Source organism: Varroa jacobsoni, unplaced genomic scaffold, assembly GCF_002532875.2.
Source record: "Varroa jacobsoni isolate VJ856 unplaced genomic scaffold, vjacob_1.0 scaffold_1282, whole genome shotgun sequence".
In the NCBI taxonomy this organism is placed as follows: domain Eukaryota; kingdom Metazoa; phylum Arthropoda; class Arachnida; order Mesostigmata; family Varroidae; genus Varroa; species Varroa jacobsoni.
The window spans coordinates 193,287-199,480 of record NW_019214184.1 but is presented as its reverse complement, the minus strand read 5'-3'; the positions used below and the strand labels follow the sequence as shown (position 1 = coordinate 199,480).

At 37.7% G+C, this 6,194-nt stretch overlaps 1 long non-coding RNA gene across 1 annotated transcript; it reads left to right on the top strand.

Moving 5' to 3' along the window:
* The first annotated feature begins 172 nt into the window (after nucleotides 1-172).
* Nucleotides 173-2,236, top strand: LOC147752386 (uncharacterized). The gene is made up of 3 exons (XR_015314198.1): nucleotides 173-504; nucleotides 748-1,130; nucleotides 1,873-2,236. It is a non-coding gene; the product is annotated as an uncharacterized LOC147752386 (long non-coding RNA).
* The last annotated feature ends 3,958 nt before the right edge of the window (nucleotides 2,237-6,194 follow it).

The window sequence follows — 6,194 nt, the reverse complement described above, 5'->3', positions numbered from 1 at the left end:
TATTTACTATCACTGATGGAATCATACTGAAAACATTTAAATAACGCTTTTTACGTCGTAACTTATGAAAATTTAGCACTTGAGCCTTGGATACTTTTTCGTCAAATCTAAGCAAACTTTTTCATTTCATTCAAATAACTAAAAAGCTTGCCAAATTTATATTTACGTGCCAAAAAAAGACTCCTAGCGCCCTCTCAGCAAAGCCTCAAATTCCTGCGCTTTCTTTTCTAATAGTAGGCCAGACAACATCGAGTCGTTAGCAAGTTAATGTCTGCTATATTTGAGAGTTTATATTAATTTGTTACATACTCTAATCTATGTGAAAAGGTTTTTGTGGAAGTTCTGAACTTGTATGGAAATTTCGGACTTGGACAAACCTAAGTTATAGTAACCTAGCGAAGCGCCCCAGGCATGCCCTTCCTAGGTCTAAGAGCATTTGAGATGGTCCAACTTCAAGAGGGTGCATAAACACGCTCTTCTCTATGCTGAAAACCGCTTACTGAGGTAAGATTGTTGGTCAATAAGCGATATTAGCTTTAGCTCACGCTGTGGCAAGTGCTCGAGTGCATTTCTCTCTACATAGATTCAACTGGATGCTGGTTAGTGATTTTGTCCGCTTTTGCCTGCATTTTTCACTCTGTTTTAGTATCCTGACCATACAACAAATAAACAGCGTTAGCTACTCAGAAGAATCAGAACCCCCAGAATACGTGTACTAGTGCGCTGTCCATTTTCTATCCTTTTTAGTGCATTATAAAGATACAGTGAACCCCCATCCGTGCTCTGAGGCCTACTCCTCTCAACAGGTTATAAGAAGCAAAATAACGCACAATGCAGCGCACTGCTACGACTCCTGTCAGGGCAGTTTTTACGGGTTTAGCCTCTTTCGAGGTTTCGGTAGTTACGACGAACGATACGGAGGCGACTACAGTGGTGAACATGGACACGCCGTAATTTCATACGCCAAAGTAGCGATCCCGCATAACCTGTTATTTCTTGCGCAGTGCGTCAAGAAAACCATCGTTTCTTTACATTTTAAAGTCTGTTAAATCAATCTCGTACATATCGAAGTGTCCAGCGTTCCCGTCATTTAGCACAGATACGGAGAAGACTTCGAAGGGAGGATAAAGGTGGATATTTTTTGAGTGCATGCTTAACTCTTGCAGTTAACTGCGTAAAATTTGCATAGCTGTATAAATAGATATAGGTCAATTATTAAGACATGAGATATTGCGTCCTTACTAACTCTTTTTTTGTAGACGTAGAGCTATGGCAATACCCAGAAAAGTTATTGATTGCTAAGGTATGATTTCATAATGGTTTGTTAATGCATCTTCAATCGAATGAAGGAATGCTGCATTTAACGCAGAGATAAAGCGAATAAGTAACAATTAGATGATATTTGGTATTTTGTGCCTCATGGCCTTCCAGAAAGCAAACTAGAAAGATTGAGTTTGTTTGGTCTAGTTCACCTTGTTCCTTCTTTTTAGCCTTTTATTATGGTCGTTTAGCCTTAAAGATTTACATTCTATTCTCAAGTTATTATATGAAACGCGTAACCCTAATACACAAAACCAATAGCCGTCAAAAATTAAACTAACAGTCTTTTTAATTCAGTAAATTATTCTATGCAATACCGATATGTTTTTTTTTGAAAAATAACTATTTAGCATACTACAAAAGCATGCGGCTTTCCGTGCCTGATCATCACATAATATCACTAAGCATAAACGCATGAGCGCAGACATCACTACTTCATCATTGCGTATTGCATACGCAAGTTCAAGCGATCCCGAGCATCCAAGGATAACAATCGTAGACGCATGTCGTACTGCCATCAATTTGCTATCAATTTGGTCACATCTCTTTCAGATTATCAGTTGGCATTCAGCGGATGCTTCTCCTGAACATCGTTCACCTGACCAGTGCCTGACTCGTATTCCCTAACCCTCGTAGGCTTGTGTCCTCTTAAGGAACCTCGTACAGCCCCTAGGTTCCTTTAAATGGCTGTACAGCGCACATTATGGCAAAACTCACGTCTGGTAGACACCGTAATTTGCTAAGCCATTCGTACTCCGTGCAATAACATTAAGTCAGTGGCGGTCTGAGATCTTTAACTCTAACTTAGTTGAAAATGGTAAATTTACGCGACTTTATGTATCCTATTACTGAACAAGCAATATAGTTATTCAATAAACAAAAAAAAAAAGCATTAGAATCGATTCTACTCATCAACTACAGTAAGCTTTGGTTTCCCAAGCTGACAAGTAGATAATAGCTATTTAATTAAACAAACGTTCGAAAAAAATATAATTTTCATAGCAGTTCGACGAGTAGTAGAAATTACTGAATAATAATAAGGGTTCAATCGTACGGTACCTGACAACCGAAAAAGAAATTTCAAATAATATGCGTTATAAAAAGATCTGGAACTTTTTGTTTGACCGAATACACAATGGACTTTAAACACGATCCACAGTCAGTGAAACAAAAAAAATCTCGTCCTGTCAGTGGCTTTATATTAAAGCTGTCCAATCATCTGCCAGGAAGAGTCTGCGCGCAGTTCTCATTAATTCATGGCGCCCAAATACTATGGCCTGGGTAGCCTTCAATAAACAGCAAGGAACTGCGGATGGAAAAATTATGAATTTGACTTTCGTTCATTAAATATGTACTATTTTTTGTTCATACTACCTTATCTAGAGAGCTATCACCTTACCTTTGACCTGTGAACCATATACGAAAATAAGTCGATTAACGTAATGATTACTAATAGCGATATAATTTAATAATGACCTTGATGAAACGTCTTAATATGACAAAAAGTATAGATATAAACGATTTTTTCGTATTGAAATTCGTTAAGGCACCATTACTTCAACCGAAATTCCCTGTGAAAGGCCATTTTTGAGGCTACAGCAGCGGTAGGAGTCTCTGTTAGTATCGAACAAGCGAAATTGAAAAACTAACAAGGATGCAACGTCAGAAGTACTAGCTACTTAACGAGCTAACAGAATAATATGCCAATGGTTCCAAACAATTGAACTCCGGGAACGAGTCGAACTTTTGGGTCTCTCAATGAATATCGCTTACATACATAAGCGATAATTGAACTTCCGCGTCTACTGCAAGCGTATTCTTTTTTAGTCACTATTTAGTGGCTAACTATGTATATTTAATTTGTGAAGATGATTATCAATACTTATCCAACAGTCCGTGAACAGTGCTGCTGAATGCCAAAGATGGAACAGCCCACTTATCAAAGCAGCATCGACAACTTCGAAGACTTTTTAAAAATGTCTGACCATAAAATTGCCGTTGACTCATTCGTCTATTGCAAATACTCCACTGTATGTGACGACAAATCAAAATACTGACACTTCCTAGACGTAAGTCACTTAACAGCTAAAGCATCTTAGTCGGTTCTATTAACTTTAACTTAGATTTGTCATCTAGCCGTTGCCGGCTCATTTATATTATTCAGCCGCATTTATACTGGCTCTCGCATTCATTTATGTAGTACCTAAACTAAGATAAGGTAACGTACCCTCAGCGGAAACGTCATTGAGTGCCACCCGTCGGCAGGACGATCGATGCTTGCGGCTACAATCGCAAGAGATATTATAATAACACAGATCATATGAAACATCTTTTTTTATTCATTAAAGGCCTATATTTTACTCGTGCCAATTCACGCCCTTAACAATTAATAATCCTCCTGCGCCTCCGGATCCTTAGGGTTAACAAACGCCAATTTTTTTATTTCATCAGAAATCATCGGTTTTCAGTGAATGAGTTCCCCAAGAAGTCTGCGCAAAGAGTCGTAAACCAAAGCCAATGAATACGTCGAATAAATACGTTACCAAAGACAGGTTAGACCACCTTTATGATTTTTCCACTTCTACCGAATCATGCGTTCAGATATTTCGTGAAAATAATCTTCTTTCATATCTCAAGTTCATTCGATTGGCTCGTAGATATATGTATATATACATATATATAATAAATAACATAGGGTTATCCATGTAGGCTTTTAAAAAGCTTCTTTTTTAATTCACAAAAAGCTCTATTTACTTTGCCGATAAGAACCTAAGTTACCTCTAAATAACGTTGATAATAAATAAAATCGTAGTCAACCTCACTGCGAATACGCTATAGATAAGTGACACCACAGCAATTCTTTCTTGGTTGAATTTGTAGGCATTATCACGGATGAAGCTTCGTCGGTTACAATGTTTATCACATACTGCGGTGTTGGAAAAGTATGCACTAAGTTCTTGACGTACCCTTTGTGCCACATAAGTTATATAGCATTTAACGACGTTAGGCGTATCCGATGTGCCTGCCAAACGAAACTTCGTTTCGAAAATAGAAAAAACTGTAGATAACTCTTTATTCACCCACGATATTCACACCACATATACATATATGTTACATATGGTATCGGAAAGATTGGCTTTAAGCACGATAGAAACGAATGGCCAACTTTGTAATGCTACATAAGACATGCTTGTTTTTCGTCTGAAGTGGCCATCGAAGTAACTTCGTGCTGAGCAAACGAAAATCATTTATAAATCGCGTTGCGCAGAAAAGTATCTTCAGCGACAGCCAAAAATTCACAAATATATATATAAGTGGGCCGTGAGTCTTCCTAGATTACAAACCACCTCCAAGGACGACGCCGCAACATATAATGCGGGAGCAGATGCCCCATAAGGTACTTACCAGTTCACAGGCATCTCAGCTTAAATTAAAAAATATCGTCAGATAGCATGGTTAACTCGATACGCTGATTTTCGGTCTACATGAAAGCATAGTACTTCTCTGATTTGGCCCCGAATATTCGACCCTGCACGAAAATTCAGAACCTAAATACTTTTTGTTTACCACCAGTGCGACCTTATCGGTCGGTTGTGCGGTAGCCTGATTTAGGGTTTTCCATTCCGTATGAAATAAATGAAAGAGGTTTTGGGCGGATTTCTGCTTCTTGAGATAGCTCAAACTTCACGATCAAACCACAGATAAAATGTCCAAATTTCTCGCTTACTGATAGAGCATTCATGACCTCGTACTGTTTACGGCGGCATAAATCAACTACTAACAATTTCGACGTACATGCATAGTTTTTTAGCCACGGCTACCTTAATATAGACATTCCTTGTGAATTCTTTATTTCTATGCAGTGAAAAGGCAGAAACTTATGCCTGAAAGTTTATGTCACCTGATTGATTTCGTTGTAGCTGAAGTTAATAAAAGAAGCGCCTAGAAAGCAAAACTGTATGCTATTGGTATTACGATTATTTCGCAAAGTTTCGACCCGTCTTCTTCTCTATAAGCGATAATTACATATTGGGTAAATTCATGGTGCTATCCGGACACACTTAAGTGGATGCTAGACATTGAGCGTTACATGCTAAGTTCTCCTAAGTTGTCAGTTATGCGAAACAACCATCCAGATCTTATCCTCTATGCCTCACGTCAGCAATCCTGTACCCTTCAGCATGTAAGGTGCCTAAAATTTATTTAGAACGCATTATTGAGGCAATTGATTTACAACAAGCATGTACTGCACTGAAGTGCAGGTACAACTAGCGGTGAACTACTTTAAGTCAGCATCTTATTAGTTATAGATCTTATTATCATAGGGCAACCGTAGGCTATTGACTACCCTAGGGAACCGAAGTATCTTTCGCAAAACAAAGCTTTAGATTCTTTTTAAATAAACGCTTTTTATAGATTAAATATATACTACAAATATGTATAAAGACATTAAAATATAAATGCGCATATGATATTTTGAATCTAGGATTAACTCTAATCTTCAATAACAATATATTGAAACGTTGAAACAGCTAGCGCTTTGAGAAAAAAAAATTACTGTTTGGACTGTGCGTTAAAAATGTGCTTCCTCTCTATTGTCGACAGCCACAAAAAACAAATTTTGAATGTAAGTTACTTGTACCTGAACAATTGAAATTATCATGGCGGATACCAAGAAAGGAGTATCTTGTTTGTGGAAAGAATGCACAATCGACTTCCGTTACCTTGCGATTACATATCATGTAGGATTCCTAAACAACTCATTGTCGATAATTGACAACCTTATTCAGGTCCACAAGGTTTAAGCGCAGCTGAATATTGTCATTTGATTTCAATTGCATAGAGAACACGGATCTCCTTTGATAATTTACATA